Source organism: Cynocephalus volans, chromosome 5 (assembly GCF_027409185.1).
Source record: "Cynocephalus volans isolate mCynVol1 chromosome 5, mCynVol1.pri, whole genome shotgun sequence".
Classification (NCBI taxonomy): domain Eukaryota; kingdom Metazoa; phylum Chordata; class Mammalia; order Dermoptera; family Cynocephalidae; genus Cynocephalus; species Cynocephalus volans.
In genome coordinates, this window is record NC_084464.1 from 20,885,801 (window position 1) to 20,906,039 (window position 20,239).

General features: G+C 44.2%; 1 pseudogene; it reads left to right on the plus strand.

Moving 5' to 3' along the window:
- Positions 1-10,947: 10,947 nt before the first annotated feature.
- On the plus strand, positions 10,948-11,961 carry LOC134378059 (dead end protein homolog 1-like; annotated as a pseudogene).
- Positions 11,962-20,239: the final 8,278 nt, after the last annotated feature.

Consider the following 20,239-nt stretch of genomic DNA (forward strand, 5'->3'; position numbering starts at 1 on the left):
TTTTCCATTTAATATTTTTAGACCACAGCTGGCCATGGAAAGCAAAACCAGAGGTAAGCGGGGACTACTGTATTTTGTTCATGGGTCAGAGGATTCAATATTGTTAAAATATTGATTTTCCCCAAATTGCTTATAGAATCAATACAATCCCAATAAAAATCCGAGAGGCTTCTTTTTTTTTTTTTTTTTTTTAGAAAATGAAAACTGATTCTGAAATTCACTTGGAAATTGAAAAGACCTAGAAATACGGAGCAAATGTGGAAAAGAAATTGTATGTTACTCCTTGATCTTCAGATGTAGAGCACTACAAGTGGGAATAACAATACAAACAAAGTCTTAATAGTAAGTTTTCCCAAAGTATCTCCAAATAAAAGGGTGTGAAACAGCTATTGTGTTGGGAAGCAGTAAAAGACAAAACAGATTAGTGTGGCATCACATAGACTGGCAAAGTATCAAATTGACTAAGCCCAATAAATGTTTGCTAAATGTAATCCAAATCAGTCATGCAGTAAAGGGTCTTGAACGTGGGGACGTTTTAGAAATAGCTGGTTTCAAACTTGATAAATACAAGTTTATTAACTTACATATTATTTTTATCCCTCCCATATCTAAAAAGGATTTGAAATAGCTAATAATGAACTAGGAAATAGCCAAAGATTTATTACCTTACATATATATTTTATAGCCTTGTGTACTTTACCAATTCCCCTTTGATTAGAAGGGAGATTACCGAGTAACTTCATCCTACAATGCCGAATAATGGGGGAAGAAACAAAAGTCTTACGTGCTTTCCACTGTCCAGACCTCTCACTTATTTTTGGTTCATCTAATGCATGAAGGACAGTGGGACATGTTCCAAGACTAGGAGGAGCACCATGTAACTGGAGCTGTCATCAGAGTCCTTCTTATGTGAGGAAATTGCCCATCATTGTTCCAGGAAGGCAAACATTGGGAACCGCACTGCAGGAAATGAAGGGTTTTATATAAATGGCCATTTGCCTCATAGACCACAGTGTGATAAAACGTCTTATGATGATGGCATCTTCCCTTCCTGAGGAAAGTTTGATTCCTTTTAGAGAAGAAATGGTGACTTGGGACTTACATTTTCTCTTGGCGAGAAGATTTTCTCTATATTTAAGAAAAATAACAGTATCAAAAATGATACTTACCACAAGGCCTTAGGTTGATGTTTCAGGTATGCTACTACTTTTGATAGGAATCAGAAAAATCTTACATGTAGTGTCAGAGTCCGTGAGCTTTAAGTATACTTCTCTGGTATTATGAAAAAGACTTTCCATTGACATTTTTAGAATAATAAGTAAGGAGACAAACATCGTGCACTTTCTTCTTCATGGCGAAGATAAACATTCTTATCTTTTTCAGAGTTTGGATTTTGGAAAATTAAGGGCTGACCGTATTTGAATTCTGTACTTATTTTTGCTGCTTATATATTCTTTCTAACTATAGCAGATGTTTTCTTTCTGCCTCCCATTGACTATTGTTCAAACTTCCTAGCATGTTTCACCAAGACCTTCGTGATCTGGTCCTTGTTCACCTCTCTAACTTCATTTCTCTCTCCTTCAGGAACACACACATACACACGTGCTGTCTTTTCCTCTCATCTGGCCTTGGGGTCTCTCTCTGGAGAGTGACTGTAAACTCTAGTCCTGCCCTGATGGGCCTCCCGGGGAGGTGGTCGTCCGTGTCTACAGCTTATCTTTCTTTATCCTGGAGGACGGCCCAATGCTGAAGTGTCTGGCCTGTGGCCAGGTGTCCCTCTCACAGGAAACTTGTGCAGACTGGCAGAAAACCTTGTGGCTCTTGCCTGACCTGTGTCCAGCTTATTCGTGGCAAGGTAGCCACTCTCTGGGAGGGCGCTGATCGGGAAAGAAGTTCGGCTGAGGAGTGTTGGTCAGGTGAGACACATAGAAGGCAGCTCGACAAAGCACGTGAAACACCAGACACAGTTTAATTACTTACAGATCCCAGAGAGGAGGAAGCACACCTCTCAGGGGCAACAGGAAGGTGGGAGCTGTCTGGGACATGCACGCTCAACCAGCAGATGAGGAGCAGGAGAGAGAGATCGAGGACCTGTGGGCAATGTCTTTATTGGGGTCCAGAGTGTTACTCAAGCAGGTTTCCCACATGGGGTTCTAGTTGGTGGGTTTGGAGCAAGCAGGCACACGCTCCATGGAGGCACACTGTGACTGAGAGGGGGTATATTAGACCATTTCTGTTGCTTATAACATAAAGCACAGAACTGGGTAATTTGCAAGAAAATGAAATTTACCACTTGTAGTTTCAAAGGCTGAAAAGTCCAAATTCCAGGGAACACACTGGGTGAGGGTCTTCTTTGGTGGTGGCTTTACAGCAATGCAGGGGTCTCACATGGCAGAAAGTGGCAGAACAGAGGGAGACTAACATCTCACATGATCTTCTTTTAAAGCCCTCAGAACCACCCCCTGACCACTATTATTAATCCATTCATGGTCCTACAATCTAATCACCTCTTGAAGGCCCCACCTTTCAATTACCATTAGAGGATTTCCCACCTTCAGTAGTTACAGTGGGAATTAAGCTTCTAGTATATGAACTTTGGGGGACACAACTCAATCCACTGCAGAGGGGATCACTGTGGCATATCTGTGCAGTCTATGTGGGGTGTGTGGGTCAGTGGGACGAGCATGTCCCATAGCAAGGTGGTGACCAAGAGGAGGTTGTGTAAGGAAATACCTGGGCTGACACCCTTGAGGAGCTGGGAGGAGGCAGAGAACTGGGAACTGTGTCAAGGCTGACTGAGCCCTGCTTCTGGGATGAAAAAACTCAGTTTATATTCAAAATGGACAAATGTTGCCAAGGCAACATGAAATTATAAGAATCCACTTCAACACGCTAACTTCCCTTCCACCAGCTCTATCACACACTCCCTGCCTAGGTACCACACTTGCACCCTATAAGGCAGCCATATGGAAATTATTTGAGTTCTGTATATGGCTCCCAACAGACTCTGGGCCTTTCCTCATGTTGTTCCACTTGCTTAAATACTATTTCGCACATAGGCTTTGGCTCATTTCCACTGATCTTCAGCTTGGCACACAATTTCTTTGAAAAACTCTTGGTTGACTTTGCCAATGAGGATTAAATCTCCTTTTCTGGTCCCCTGCCCTCCCTTACCATAACAATTATTTCACTGTGATTTTGGCAGATTGTATTGTCTAAAGATGTCCACAGCTGTATGTCCTATTCTACATGCTCCTGCCTTCTCTGTCCCTCATTGAGATTTGGTTGGAGGTTTGAGGACTCCAATTCTCCTCCCCTGGAGTCTAGACTGGTCTTAGTAAACAACAGAACATGGTGGAAGCAATAGCCCATGATTTCCAAGGTGGGGTCAGAAAAAGCCATGCAGCTTCTGACTATTTCTGTTGATATGCTTGCCTTGGGAGAAGCCAGTTCCCATGTGAAAAACCCAGTTACCCTAAGACTGTCATGCTGCAGAGGACATATGATGTAGGTGTAATAGGAAGAAAAACTCATGCTGTGTTTCTTCTGCTCTCATAGCACAATTGTCAGCACAAAACACTGACTTCTGATTTCTGTAACCAAAAGTATGGGGATTTCTTCCCATAGCAAGCACCAGCTGGATGTCCTCTAATTCAATCCAATTCTGACACTATCTACCTGGAAATAGCATCAGATCCCAGAGGTTGAGGGTTCAGTCCCCAAGACTGCCCTTCACTTCACATGCCACTTGCAAGTCTCTGGCCTCTGCAACTTCTGACCAACCAGCTATAAATCAGGGTTCCCACAAACTCCTCCTCAGTTTTAACTAGCTTGCTTGACTGGCTCACAGAACTCAGGGAAACACATTTATCAGCTTATAAGAAAGGATATTTTAAAGGCTACAAAGAAACAGCCAGATAAAGAAATACACAGGGCAAGGTCTGGAAGAATCCCAAGCACAGGAGTCCATTCCTGTGGAGTTGGGGTGCACGACACTCCGTGCACATGGATGAGTTCAGCTGTCCAAGTGCTCGCCAAGCCCAGTTCTATTGGGTTTATACGGAGGCTTCATTACGTAGGCACCATTGATTAGGTGATCAGCTTAACCTTCGGTCCCTTTCCCCACCCTGGAGGTTGGGGGTAGGACTAAAAGTCTTGCCTTAGTCTTTTCTGTGACCCGCCTCCACCCTGAAGCTCTACCTAGGGGCTGGCTGCCATCCATCATTAGTATACAAAGAGGCTGTTATCACTTTGGAGATTCTAAGGATTTTAGGAGTTGTATGTCAGAAGACAGGCATGAAGACCAAATATACATTTTCACAATATCACAGTAGGTGACTCCCAGTTAACAGCCAGCAAGAACTCAGCCAAGTGAATGAGGACATCTCCAGATCATTCCTGCCCCAGCCATCAAGTCACCCCTGGCCGTGGAGTCTTCGCAGTTGACCCCCACACACTGTGGAATCCTGCGCCCTTTGCAAATGTCTAAGCTGCAGAGCCATGAACATAATATGATTGGTTCAAGCTGCTATGTTTGGGGTAATTTGTTACATTTCACTAGTAACTGAAATATTGTTACATAAACAGATGTTTTCGCCTTTAGATTGTAAGATTCCATACTGGACTGTGAAAGCATGAGGGCAGGGACTCTATCTGATTTGTTTACCATTATAACCTTAGCTTTTAGCCCAATGCCTATCAGATAATAGGAATTTAGTAGATGATCTTAACTAAATGAATAGATGAATGAATAAATGGATATTTTCTTCCTCTAGCTTTCTGTTTATCTACCTCTTTCTTGCAGTTTAAGTTTGGTGACCTAGTTACAGATAGTTGGTGTGCCCAGGATACTGTTTTCTTATCTGCCAAATTCTACATGATTAATTTCTACTGTGTTGCTCTTGACCAGTCTTTGCCCCAGTGTTTGGAATAATGAAGTGACAAAGAGAAAGACCTTCTACCATGTGGGTCTGAGAAGGCTTCTCTGGTATAGACCCTGGAGTGGGACAGAGGGGACTGAAGTAGGTGGGGAATTGGCTGAGGCCACATCCCTCGGAAGCCTGTGAACTTGAGCAGGGACTTTATGAGGGTGCAGAGCCATCCATTAGAAACGTGCTGCCTCTCTTCTTCCACATACCCTCCCAGGGCATCGGAATTGAGAAGACTTCAGTCAGATCACGATCAGACCAGAACAGCACATCATCCACTCCATGCTCGAGTGTCAGCTGGTGAGGGCAGGGGGTGACCAGAACAGCACATCATCCACTCCGTGCTCGAGTGTCAGCTGGTGAGGGCAGGGGGTGAAGGTGAGGAGTGGGGAATGCAGATGCTGTGCTGTAGGAGGTAATATTCCTGCCTTTAAAAGTCTGTCATCTTCCCCCTTCAACCCAAACCATTTCCTGTCTTTACGTGAACACACACAAGGCCACCAGGAAGCCTAGGCGCTTAATCACACCTGCTCTCGTGCAGGATGGGTGCAGCCATCCATGCTGTGGTCCTTGCCCCAGTTATAGAGACAGCACAAGCATAAGAGAAACAGGAAGAATAAGAGTAAGAGAAAGAGAAGAAAGAGGAGAAAGGGCTACTTTCATTTGGTGTTTGCTAAATACCATGAACTGTAATAAGAGCTTTTTTATTTTATTTTTTGCATAATCCTATTTAGTCAGAAATAACAACAACTCACAAGATAAGTGTAATTCCTAATTTTCAGGTGAGGAAACTAGTGCTCAAAGAGTTTAAGTAACTTGCTCAAGATCATATAATAAATGTGTTACAGTGTGCACTCAACCTTGGCTGAGGTTCCTAAAACTGATATCAAACTCACAGGTCTGGCTACCTGCCCCCAGAGAAAAGCAAACCAATCAAAAGTCAAATGTTGGTGAAAATGGAAATCAGCTTTTATTCAGGAATTTCGGTGACCTGAGGAGAGATGTCAGGCTAACCCTTCTCTTCCGTAAACCTAAAGGAGAATGGCCAGGCTACAGCCATCTCAAAGACTCGGGGGTTTTTTAAGAAGGGGTTGAGGCAATGGAACGTGGGAAGTGAAAAGCAGTAGAGAAGAGTATGTGAGCAGCGAGGGATGTGTGTCAATGAGTCAGGTACAAGGTCTCGCCAAGGCCTCATCTGGTTTCTGTTCCTGTCTTTGCTGTTATCTCAGGGTCTGGGTAGTACGTGCAAATCTGCAGCTTCAAGTTGGCTGGAAAACAACTTTGCATTCATGTAAATAATGTCATCTTGCCCTATAATCAAAGTTCAAAATACCAAATAACCATGGGAAAAGAGGAAACTCAGAGAAATGCATACAAGAAAAAAAACTGTGTTCTTTTAAAATCTTTTAGAGCCCATGTGGTTTAAGGTCCCAACATTGCTTCAGTCCTGCTCACTCCAACAAATGTTGGCGCCAGAATTTTTAGCCAAATTCCAATGCTCTTTTTATTCAACTAGGCTATAGGGGGTTCTATTATCATCCAGAAGTATCGAAATAGCCCACAGGAAACACTTCAAACAGAATCATGATGTGGAGGTTCACTTTGATTCTGACACTGTACAGAATTGAACCTCCTGTTATGCCCGACTTGAATTCCACCTCCCACAGCCCCACACCCTTCCCCCCCCTCACTTCTCCCTGGACGCTGAAGCAAACCAGGAATTCCTAACTGACCTGCACTCAATGTCCTGGCCTTGAAGATCAAGAATTCAGGCTATGGGATTCCAACACAGTGCGTTGCACCATCAAGTAGCAGGTTGAGTTATCCAGTTGATGGCTCTCAGCCACACATTGCTTCATGCCCAAGTATGCCTCCACTTCTGGCAAAAGAGAAGCAACTCCCTAAGATCCATTCTGGTTGTACTGATTATAACAGCCAGTGCGAACTGAGTTGGTTTCATCAACCCACCATGACTAGAGTGTATACACAATCTTTGTTTGCTAAGGCAACACAGAGTAGGTAATTGCATTGATGTTTACCGTAGGTGATAAGAAAAGGAAGGACCAGATCAAGAACCTAGATTCTGGAACAAGTTACTCCAAGGCTACAAGGAATTCTCAGAGGCATTTCACAACTTTAGTAGTATGCTTTCTTGAAATAAGGTTTGGGCTGCTGAGAATATGGCCAGGGTTCTGCAACTGATTGCCACATTCCAGGATTGTAAAAGCAAAAAATGACCTTCCAGCAACTCTTTTTAATTGTTCTGTTTTATTTTTCCACTTGAGCAAACATTTCCTGGTCATCTGCTATTGCAGAGCACTCTGCTTGGCCTTTTATCCTTATGAGGACACCAAGAAATAGGAAACATAACTACTTCCTTCAGAATATTATGGTCTGTGACAAAAATAAGTATTCAACTAACATATGCCCCAGAGTGTAAGATGAGCCCAGCCCTAAGGACACTCCCAAAATGCAAGGGAAGCATGCAGCAGGGAGAAGTCTGTTCCAACAGGAAGTTGTATATTTAATTTTGATCATGGGTTTACTCCTACAATTTGATTCAGCTTGACCTTTGAAGCCTCACTGTGAAATAGACATTGACCTACAGAGCAGAAATAATTGGTCCTGTATCCTGAATTTAACTAGCTCACTATACCTAGTGATTACATAAGAGAAGTTACATATTTCAACAGATTGTTTTGTCATTCACTACTCTTTGGTGGGTCAGAATATAATTGTATATAGCATATGTGTGCTGATTGTTAGTTCTCCAAGTCAAAATATGTGGTCAAATATGTAATTATAATAGATGATAACTTACATGTAAGTTATTGCACCAGGAAGTACTCAGGCCCTTCAATTTTAATATACTTCACATGGCCACTTTCTCCTACATTGGGGAAAAATATGAAGTTCCTTTCTAAAAAATCCTACATTTTAGAATATGATGGCAGAACTCTATCTTTAGGATGGAAGATTCCAGACTCCCAAGTGATGACAGTTTACATTAATTCCAGACGAAAAACACGGAGAAGTTAGAGTCAGTAAGATAGAAATAAATGAAAGAAAACAAAACATTAGCTCCAGAAGAAAAGACAGAGGAAGTTAGAGAATTGAGAAATAAGGAAAAAGAAAAGAAAGGCTGAATACTGTTTGAAAAGAAAAAATTATCAACAGCAGCTGATTTACTATAAATCATCATATCTTTGCTGATAATACCCAAAATAGGAGTCAGTGTAGTTCCCAGTAAATGACACCAAACGCCAAAAGCAATCAGTGGCTCATAACCTAGTAAGTCGGTTGAAAGGACTGTCAAAATGGATCCAAGTTTATATTTAGTATTAATAGAGCTGTATCCTTTTCTTATAATAACAGGTCAGAATATACAATGGCATTCTCTAGGGTCTAAAAATATGTATTTAAAAATATAGTGAATTCTATTTTAACACAGTACTCTCCTTTAAAAATTTTTTTTTCTATTTAAGTGCATTGAGAGAACATTACAAAAGCACTCAAAAAGCTGTCGACTCATAATGTTAGAGCAAGAGGAATGAGATACAATCGTGGCATGATAGTAAATAAATTACAGAATGAGTCAGAGCAGTAAAAATTATATTAAAATTGGTGCTTCTCCCTTTAGTAACCTAGTACTTTTCCAGTCTTCAAGAATTCATTGTCAACACCCCCAATTGTGGTCCACTGTAGTGGGGGTGACATTTTTAATAGGGCCTACGATATGGAGTCTGTGTTTTATTTCTCTACCAGTGCCCTTCTCACTTGACTTTCAGCCTGACTTTCACCACATAAAAATACCAGAACTAATGAGATGATTAGATGAAAAATGCAGAATAATAACCATGTGATATGTAATGTGCCATAAATGCAGTGTACACATATTCTGTACTATGGCAAAACCTTAGTAATTGCCTGTCTGGTTTAATTTTCAGCTGACTAAAGGGAAAAAATTTTGAGGTTGTGCTATCTTTTCCTCTATTATTATTATTATTACAAATATCTGTATCGGTCAGGGAACCACATAAATCCATCATTCTAGCTTTATAGTTTGCAGAGTTTCTGGAATTGAAAAGTAACCTAAGGTAAAACACTTACCCAAGCTCAGCTTTCCAGAGTTTTCCTACTTTTTTCATCAGAAATGAATTTTAAGTTAACCCCTAGATCATCAGAAACAAGAGTTCCCTCTGAAATTGTGAGCCGTTTCCTCTTCTTATAATAATGGGTCACTAAACACCAAGTCAGGAGGGTTGTGACCCAGAGTAAGGACACGGTGTTCTCACTCATCCTGTTGGCAGAGGGCTTTAAACACAAACGGCCTTCTTGGATCTGGGAGTCTTGCTGGGGCCTCCATACCCAGAAGAGAAGGAGGTGTCATGATTTGGGGGTGGGTAGTGGGTGCGATGGTAAAAGCCAGGGCAAAATTCTGATGTGCTCCAATTCCAGACTGCCATGTTTCCACCTGCTGCATCCCCTACCCCCAGCTTAAAGTCCAAGGTCCGCTTGATTTGAGAGGCAACTCCAGCCTCTATCACGGTGAATTAGTCCTCAGACTTCCACAAATGTCTAGTGAGTATGCCAGGTGCTGGGGATCCCCAAGTCCCTGTCTGGGGCCTAGTGACTTGAGTCTAGTGAAAGAGTTTGTATTAGTTGCCTAGGGCTGCAGTAACAAAGTACCACACACTGAGTGGCTTAAACAATAGAAATGGATTGCCTTACACTTCTGGAGACTCAAAGTCCAAAGTCAAGGTGCCAGCAGGGGTGGTCTTTTCTGAAGGCTCTGAGGGAGAATCTATTCCATTCCTCTCTCCTAGCTTCTGTTGGCCTCAGGTGTTCCTTGGCTTTAGATGAGGTTCTTCCTGTGCCTTCCCCTCATCTTCTGTCTGAACATGTCTGTCTGTGTCCAAATTTCCCCCTTTTATAAGGACATTGGTCATATTGAATGAGGGCCCGACTTCGTGACCTCATCTTCACTTGATCATCTGAAAAGACCCTATTTCCAAATAAGGTCACATTCACAGGTACTGGGGGTTAAAACTTCAATGTCTTCTGGGGAGGACACAATTCAACCCATAACAGAGTTGTTCAAATGTGTAAATATTCTACAGAAACTGATCAACAGTTCATATGAAACTTTATCTCCCCCTGAAATTCTGCTCTCGGGGCTTCTACAACCCAGTTTCATTCTGAACTGCTCTGCTACATCCCTGCTTCTATCTGAACAATTTCAGAAACATTCAGGGTCCCATTTTGACTTGAAAGTTCATATATACTAAACTCCAAGCTGCTCCCTGGCCCTTGACTGGCACTTCTAACCCTAGTTTTTTCCTGCCCACTGACACTCCTTTGCATCGATAATTTAAATACTCTGTTCCAAAGGCTTCACTGATACACAAATTTTATTCAATAAGCATTTTCTACGACTACTACTTTAGGTTCTACACCTGGAGCTTGTCACACACTCCTGTCTTCAGTGAGAAATTCACAATCTAGTGAGGGACAACAAAAAGTAAAACACAGAGAAATAGAGGCTTTGGTAGACTCTGACACAGGCAGGGCTCTATGGGAATGTGTAGAATCAGCCCTGAATCCAGGCTGGGGGTGAGGAAGAGGAAGGCAGGAGAGGCTTCACGTAGGAGGGGACACCTGAGCTCAGTCTTCATGCACATGCAGTAGGATTCATCCAGGCAATGATATAAAAGTGGAAAAGGTGGGCAAGGAGGTGGAAAGGGATACTGGGACAAATAAAAAGATTAAAAGAAAATGCATATAAAGATGTTGATTAAATACCAGAATTTCTAAGTGAATAAAAAGAAGAGAGGGTAATGTGTTTAAAGGAGTTGGGTATAAACCCTTTTCTTTATAATAGGTACAAATAGCTTGTCCTAGTCAAAATGGGCTGCTATAAGTAGGAGGAAAGCGTAGTGGATTGAATTGTGTCCCCCCAAAACTCAGTGAGGCTTGACTTGTATTCCCCAGGATTTCTGTAGTAGAAACTTACGAGTCCAAGCGGGCGTGTGAGCTCCTCTGTGAGCAGGTGAATCCAGAGAACGAGGCGGCGTTGGAGGCGCGGGTCATGGAGACGGGCGTCCGCCTGGCGCAGGTGAAGGGGCAGAGGAAGGACGGCGGGCCAGCCCCAGGCCGGGTGGGCAGCCCGCCGCCGGCCGGCTCGGAGGTGTTCTCGGGCGGCTGCCCCAGGACGTCTCCGAGCACCAGGGGATCCCACTGTGGCAGCGCGTGGGCCGCCTGCGAGATCCGCCTGCCCATGACCTTCGGCAGCCTGAACCGCGGCTTCCCGACGCCCGCTGCAGCTCGCGGCGCGGCGCGCAGGCCGCCATGGCCCCGCTGCACAGCCGCCCGCTGCGGCGAGAAGAGCGAGCTGCGCGTGGACGGGTCACCAAGGACCGGAGCAGCCGCCGCTGCTGCTCGCGCTGCAGCCTCCGGCCCCGGCCTGCAGGACGCGCTGCTGCTGCCCAGCCCCGCGGCGCCCGCGCAGATCGCGCTGCTCAGGTTCCGCTTGCAGCGTGCCGCGGCCGCCGTGCCCCAAAAGGCCCTGATGGGAGGGCTGTCACGCCTCTGTGGAGGGCAGGTGGCTGTGGAGTGGCTCAAGCCAGGCCCGAAGCAGCGACTCCGCCAGCAGCTTGCGGGTCCCTCACTGCGCTGCCTACAGCCGCAGGGCAGCCGATTGGCCTTGTCTAGGGACAGGCTAGGGTCCCAAGGGGCTCTGGCTGCCCTCCTGCTGCTGCGCCAACAAATGAGACTGGGCAGCACGGTGTTCCTCACCAAGTGTTTGGGCACAGGACCTGCTGGCTGGCACCACTTCTGGTACCAGGTGGTGATCCCTGGTCATCCAGTGCCTTTCAGCGGCCTTACCTGGGTTGTGCTGGCCCCAGATGGGCAGGACGGGCATGACGTAGCCAAGGATGCGGCGTCCACACAGCTGCTGGAGGCACTGAGTGAGTCTGGGGCCGGCTTCTTGTGGTCTGCTGGGGCTGAAGCAGGTACCATCGTTAAGCAGTGACCCCGTCCTCTCTCCACAGGCAGCCTAAACAAGGAGGCAGAGCCTGTGTCAGTCTCCAGCCCAGCAGGCCTGGGTGGCCACTGTCTGATCCCATTGGGGGAGGGGCGGGGTCCTGCCGCATGTGTGACACAGCCTCCCTGCTAGGGCAGGGCCTCATAGCACCTGGGGTGGCTCGGGTTTGGCTTATGTTGTGGTGAAGGACCTTGCCCTCCCCCTCCCAGCCCAGGTGACCCCCTGGTGACACCCACACCTACCTTTTTCCCCTCACCCCTCTTCCTCCCACAGCTTAGTATGAATCGTGGTTATTTTCTTGATTTCTTTTGGTTGGATTTTATTTGCGGGGCCAGCTGAACCAAAGGGTCAGAAATCCTGCCTTCATCCCCACTTCTTGGCATCTGGGTTTAGTTTATGTATAGTTTTGAGTTTCTCTATGCTGCTTGATTTATATTAAACCCCTGGTTGTAAAAAAGAAAGAAAGAAAGAAAGAAACTAACTTAGCCCCCACTGTGACTGTTAAGAGGGTGGGAAATCTTATTATGGTAGTTGAAAGGTGGAGCCTTGAAGAGGTGATAGTGAATGGATTAAAAATGGTGGTCAGGGGTGTGGTTCTGAGGGCTTTAAGAGGAGAGTCTGTCTTTCTCTGTCTTGCTCTCTCTGCTTCCACCATCTTGCAATGTGAGACCCCGGGGTCACTGTCACCACCACCCGATGGACTTTGGACTTCCCAGCCTCAGAAACTGTAAGCAATAGATTTTGTTTTCTTTACAAATCACCCACTTTCAAGTATTTTGTTATAAGCAACAGGAATGAACTAACATGGAAGGTATTCAATTAAAAGAAAAAAAACAAGGGTCGGCTGTTGGCTCACTCGGGAGAGTATGGTGCTGATAACACCAAGGCCTTGGGTTCAGATCCCATATAGGGATGGCCGGTTAGCTCACTCGGTGAGCATAGCGCTGACAACACCAAGTCAAGGGTTGAGGTCCCCTTACTGGTCATCTTTAAAAAAAGAAAAAAGAAAAAAAGAAGCAAAACAACCAATTATAATGTGAACTTTGAGAAAGAAAAAAAGCAGCCCTTGACCACCATAGCTGAGCCAGGCCATGGAGTTCTCCTACTGAACATAAACCATGTCCCAGAACACTAAAACATAAGGTCTCTCTGTTACCTTTATGGAGCAAGACAAAAACCAAGACCATTCTGTAATTGTCTAAGAACAGACAAAAACAAGAATGTTGTCCAAACCACAAAATGGCCAGATGTCTCCCTTTCCTGCACTATTTTGCCTGCTTCTAATTAAAAATTCAGATAATCATAGAATTGCTCTTGCTTTTTGACAGCACCCAGTCTAGAACAAAACCACCCCTTCCACGAACCCTCCCCTAATCAACTAACACAAACTGAAGTCCTATAAGCCCCGTCTTGAGTTGCAAATAGTTCAATCAAATATGTCCTATCCTTCTACCTTTACAGGTATGTTACTGGCATCCAGGTCCCACCGCTTGCTCACCAATCAGAAACAAAAGACTGGTGAGTCCCAAATGTTGATGAGAGGCAGGAAGTTCATTATCAGATGTCTAAGGAGACAGACTAGAACTGTCTACCACTTAAGGGTTTCAGGGGAGTTTAAGGAGGAGCTGAGGGACTGGAGCACGGGAAATGAAAAGCAGGAGGGAGGGGCACGTGCAAGGAACCTGGTGCAGTCTCAGCAAGCCTCCCTCTGGTTTCTGCTCCCGTCCTTGCTGTTATCTCAGGGTCCTGCTGGAGGGATGGAATCAGCATAGCTTTAGTGAGTCTTCCTTGGATGGTACATACAATTCTGCAGCTCCAGGCTGACCTGAGAACAGCTTCACGTCCATGTAAATAATGTCATCTTGCCCCATAACTGAGGTTCAAAATATCAAATAACCATGGGGAAAGAGGGCCTCAGAGAAATGAAGTCCAAAGGAAAAAAAATCTGTGTCCTTTTCAAATCTTTTAGAGCCCATGCAGTTTCAGTTCCCAACATGGCTTCAGTCCTGCTCACTCCAACAACTTACCTTCCTAATTACCTGGAAAGTCAGTTTCAAGTTTAGAATTTTTAGACACCCTGAAGTTCTATTCTGGGCCATACTGTGAGGACCACAGTCCACACACGATCTCCCCTTTTCTTCCCACCCCGGCTCCACTCCACAAGTCAAAGAGCCTCTCGGGTTTCCACGTGGACACAGCAGCTCTCACATCCAAGCTGCAAGCACAGCCCTGCAGTCAGCTGCCTTTGGGGCCAGAGGTGAACACACCAGCAGCACAGGCCACCCTTGGGAAGGAGCAGGGACAGAGGCCTCTAGAATTCCTGACGTATGCTCTGGGCCACATATCTGGAGCATGCTCTAGAAGGGGATGGCGCCAGGGGGACCTGTTGTCTGAACCTCATTGAATCTTCCTACCCATGTGGAAGGCTACATAGTTGATGGCCAGAAGGGGGTCCTCCAAAGTACAGGAAGGCCCCTCTCTCCCTGTTTAAGGGTAGTACTGGTATTATCAATTTATATTTCCATCCAAGGTGCCTGTTCCGTCACAGCATAATTAACACTGGATAATATCAACACTTAAAGGGCTGGCTGGTTAGCTCAGTTGGCTAGAGCGTGGTGCCGATAACACCAAGGTCCATAGTTCAATTCCTGTACTGGCCAGCTGCCAAAAAAATTAAATCAACATTCAATAATAATAATTATTCACCTATTAAGTGAAAAAAATCTCAGTGTTATTTCAAGTTGAATTTCTGTAATTACTGTTAAGCATTTAGGTGTTTACTGGCCATTGGATTTCCTCTTTGCTGACCTAAGACCATTTTGATTTTATTTTTTTCTGCTGAACTGTAAGAACTTCTTGTATGTTAGGGAAATCAGCAGTTTGCCATATGAGTTGCAAAGATCCACCCCCCACCCCTGCAGTTTTCCTTTTTACCATATCATAATAGGGTTGGTCATCCAGATGATTTTATTTTTAATTATAATGTGGTCAATCTTGGTAGTCTTTTCATTTTTTTAGTTTTATTATTGTTTTCATTTTTTACTTTTTTTGTTATGTTATTATATTTCTTTTTGGTAGTCTTCTCATTATGACTCCTGGGGTTTGCATCATGGTGAGAAAGATGGTCTCCACTCCAAGATTATAAAATTGTACACCTACGCTTTATTTTCTTCTAGCCTATTATAGTTTTGTTATCTTCACATCAAAATATCTGGTCCATCTGGAATTTTTTGTTTTTAAAAGATGACCAGTTAGGGAATCTAACCCCTTGACTTGGTGTTGTCAGCACCACAGGTCTCCCAAGTGAGCCACAGCCCAGTCCTTGGAATTTATTTTAACATTAAGATTTGATTTAGGGCTCTTGCTTTCCTTTTATTTCAAGTGGCCCTTTTATTCCATTGACTCAAATCATCATCCTTTGGTCTGACCTGCCTGTGGTGTAAACACACCTTATCTCCTTAACAACACCCTAAACCCCTCAAGGACAAGGACTGTGCCTTCCTTCTGTTGGGACCCTCCTGGCAACTGGCAGATCTTGGGTGGTTGGCAATTACTTGGGGGTGAACTGGAGGGCTTGCTGTGCCATTTAGAGAGGAAGGATGTGTTTACCGTGAACAGTCAATGAAATAATACCTGGAAAGTTGATACCTGCGATGTTATATTGAGACAGTGGTATCCATAATATGTTGAAGAGGAGAATGGTGGTTATTGTTTTGGTCAAGAAAGTCCATAATTCCTTGCCATTCACTGCACGGGTCCCTCCTTCCCCTCCCCACTCCCGTTCCCCCAAATCAAACAGTGGCTACAAATCAATCACATTGTGCGTGCCTCAGCTGACTTGGGACCCCAGCTGACCTCAGGTTCTTTTTTCATTTGTTTTTTAACTCATGTGGCTTAGCATCAAGATCATGATATTCTGGGGAAGGAGGGAGTAAACCGTAATAGTAAATAGTAAATTTCTTTTCCTTTTTTTTTTGCTGTTATTGTAACTATAATAATGAAGTAAAACCTTTATAATAGTCTACATTATTTTCATATTTACAGATATGTGGGCTGGCCGGTTAGCTCAGTCAGTTAGAGCGCATCCTTGTAACACTAAGGTGAAGGGTTCATATCCTGATACCAGCCAGCCCATTACAAAAAAATACACAAATATGTAATCACAGATGTGTTAATCTTCCAAGGTTTATTTCCTGCTGTCTCTGCAAGCTGGTCTCTCCTGCATGTGTGACTTCCACAGGTACTGTTATTTCACAAAGTGGCTGCTCCCACCTCTTCCCACCAAACTCCCCCAGGTCAGTTTCTGAAAGCAGATTGGATCCAGTCATGTGAGCCCAGGTCCTGGGTGGTATGACCACTGTCTTCTCCTCCCACCTGTTGGAAAAATGCCCTAATTATGGCTGAGCTCTGTCCATCCTACTTCCAGATCTGGTAAAAAAATTCAACCAGCATGTTTTGAGTAAATACCTTGGCACAGCACTGTCTTGGGTAGTTGAAACATTTAGGAAAGAGCCAGGGCTTTGTAATCATGTTGGAGTGACGAGGACTGAAGCCATATTGGGACCTAAAACCTCACACATTCTAAAAGATTTTTAAAAGACTTAGTTTTTATTCTTAGCATGCATTTCTTTCAGTTCCCTCTTTTCCCATGGTTATTTGATATTTTGAGTCTTGGTTATGGGGTGACATTATTGACATAAATGTAGAGTTTTCCAGCCAGCCTGAAGCTGCAAACTTGCTGGGAGGCACATACTATCCAGACCCCGAGAAATCAAGGAAGACATCAGTAAAGCTATGTGGATTGCACCCCTCCAGCAGGACCTGAGGTAACAGCAAGGACAGGAGCAGAAACCACATGGAGCCTTCGTGAGAACTTGCACTTGGCTCCGTGCACGGAGCTCCTGTAGCTCACACCCCCTCCCTCCTGCCTTTCCTTTCCCACATTCCATTCCCTCAGCCCCTCTTTAGAAACCCATTGGTAAACCAGAGTGTCTGAGATGGCATTAGCCTGGCCCTTCTCCTTCAGGCTTACTAGAGAGATGGGTCAGTCCAACGTCTCTCCTCAGGTCACTGATATTCCAGAATAAAGGCTTACTTCCATGTTCACCAACATTTGATTTCGGGTGGTTTATTTTTATTTAGGGGAAGGCAGCCAGGCTTGGGTTTGGTGATAATATTTGGCAAGCCTCAGCCAGGAGCTGAGTGCCCCTCAACCCCCTCCGCCTCATCTCTCTCTCAATTGCACAGATCTAGTTTCAAAAGATGGGCCTGCCCCCCCGGGCCCAGGAAGTTAGTTAAATCTCTGTGTCAGTTTCCTCATCTGTAAAACCTGATCGTGCAACTTTGAAAGATCCTTATGCAAATGGGTATGATTAGTCACCTGTAACAGATTAATCCACCCAAGCAGGATCTGGAAAGAAGAAAGTCCAGAGAGAAAGACCATGCAAGAAGATGTCACAGGTTACTGACAAGACTGCCACTCTACGGCTGGCTGTTTTCACTCAGACTCTACATCTTTGCTTATGTGGAAAATTTGGTAATAATAATTATGGTGCAGACAGAGAAAACGAGCCAAGAGCAAAAGCAACATTTTCAAGATTATATGGCAGAAACCAGACCTGTCATTAGTTGTATTCCATGCTACCTTCCACACCATCATAGAATTTTATCTCTAGTTTTGTTCATTAGCTACATGTGACACTGGTCATAGGTTTCAGGGATGTTTGCTCACACATCCCTGATGACATCCTTAGGAAGGAGATGCTAGGATGATCACCACTGTGTAGAAGGAGAGACTGGGGAGGTCCTGCGAGTCAAAGTGGCTTGTCCAGGGTCACATAAGTGATAAGAAGGAGGCGCTGGGGCTGAACCTACATGAATCTCCTCCGAGCTGTGAAGCTGGCCTGGCTTCTCTTGGGTCTATGCATGTCATGTCAGGGTTGGATTTCTTGGCTACTACCATATATTTCATTTTAGGAATAATTTTGAAGTGTGATCGCAAGATAAAATGTCAATCTGACTCTGGGTTAACTAGTGTTTCTAATTAAGCCACGACATGCAGTGTTCATGGCTGAATACAGTGTGGCTTTGGCAATAACTCAGCAAATTATCTGTTGTCTTCATGATCTCATTCAATGGCATTTCCCTGATGAGTTCATAAATCCCCATGGAATCATGGCCTAGATCTCTTTAATGAGGGCTTTGAAAACTGGGGGAAAATTATAGCAGCAGATAAGGTTCGCTTTACTGTATACCTACTTCATAAAGCTTTCTCCTCCCCCAAGCGGAGTGAATACCATTTAATAGACCTAGGAGTTTAATTTTGTGTGGTTTGTCTGGGGCACATGATTGAGTTAATTCTTCAAGCAGCAAAAGAATATTAAATCAGTTTCTGTCTTCCCTGATCTGGTGAGTAACATAAATGGAAATATTACTTCTCTTTAGCAAAGAGTGGGGTGGAGTCAGGGAGCTTGGATTTCACAGTCATGAACCCAGATAAGAATCCTCTCATGTTCAGTGTTTCCAAGATCCTATTATGTGCTAGACCATGGGCTAGGTGCTGAGGTTACAGCAATGACTGGGGAACTTGGAGAAAGTTACACCATCGTGTGGGAAGTGCTGAGAAGCGTGAACGAGTAGAAGGAATACATGACCCTGACAGCACTCAGCACCATTTCCAACTCCTTAAATGCTCTCCCTCTATTCACATGCCAAAGGCATGGGGACCTGTTTACCCCAATACCTTGCCAATAGGATTCTGGTTCACATTCTGTTTTGAGGAGAACACATGCCAAATTTGGAAGAAGGAAGAGAAGCAGAAGCCATTTCCAGTCCCCTGACAGTGACAGGTAGAATGAAAGGTTTGGGAAGACATGTGACTTGGCACAGCAACACCTGTTGGTTGTGTCATGGGTGGCTGTGACTGTCATGTGACAGCGGTTTCTTGTTTCCTTCGAGGTAGGATGGTCTCTCCTGACTTTTGATGCTGCATCCTTGATAGCATCACTTGGAGAAGACTGAGGCCCTGGGTATTAAAGATTCTCATAAATGTGAATAGCTTGCCTGCCCCTTGACCACTCACCCCATTTTACTGAGACTCCCCAAAAGCAGAAGCAGCCCATTCTCCTCTGAGGATGCTTGTCTCCCCTTAACTAAAGACATCCCTGCAGTGATGTCACTTCAGGGAGTTACATTGCAAAGAACCCTCCTCAGGAAGACCCTCTAGAGCCACCCCTGATGCTCCTCATTCTTCCCAGACCCATAACTCAACAAGACTCCAGTTCATTCTAGACAGAAGTGTGCAAGGTCTGATCTAGGGGAAGGAGACAGTTTACACACCAAAAATAATAGCAATAGTTTGTAATTTGCATAATTGGTAGAAACTCAGGGAGTATGGGTGGGAATGAATTCCAAGAGAACAGGGAAGAGTCTACCCAAAATCTGGCTCTATTTTTCTTTGGGGGAAGGCATCCAGTAATTGTATTCCACATGGTTTAAGTTAATCAAAAACTACAGTCAATACAGGCATGGCCATGTTTCATGAAGGTTCAGACATTGCATGAGGGTAAGTTTGCCACCTACTAAAGACAAACTGCAGCTGAGATGCAGGCTGAGTACAAAGACAATGTAGAGTGGATCATGGAAGGAGGAAGTTCTGAACACTGCTTGTGGCCTCATAAGCAACTACAGACAAACAAAAAGGAGGATTGTAAAAATATAAGCACAATTTCGTCCTTGCTTTGTTATCTAAATATTTGTTAAATTAGTTACTTCTTAAATTTTCTCTCATCTTCCTTACTATCTTATATGGGGAATATTGATGGTGGTTAAACTAAATATTTACTTTTTAGGCTAAAGGATATTAAAGAGTGATTGGAACTGAATAGAAGAAGAATCAACATGAGCCAGAGATGGATACGGTGTCTGACGTGCCTTCTTTGTGGATAGAGAGTAGGTATATTATTGTTTATACAACATAGAGCTGTATCATGTTGTAAAAGCATGACATTATTGCTTTCTTCATATTTGAAAGTCACATATTAGAAATGTATGCACAGAAAGGAGAGGTCAAAAGGGGTGGACCGTACTAGGTATTTGCCTGTCGGGGTTCAGTGCCATTCAGTCTGTCTACAGTGCAGGTGAGGATGCCTGGGAAGTGAATTTCCTGCAGTCCTGTCAGCAGCCAGTTCATACTCTGCCTTGGTCTGCTTAGGCTTCTATAACAAATACCATAAACTCAGTGGCTTCCAAAACACAAATTTATTTC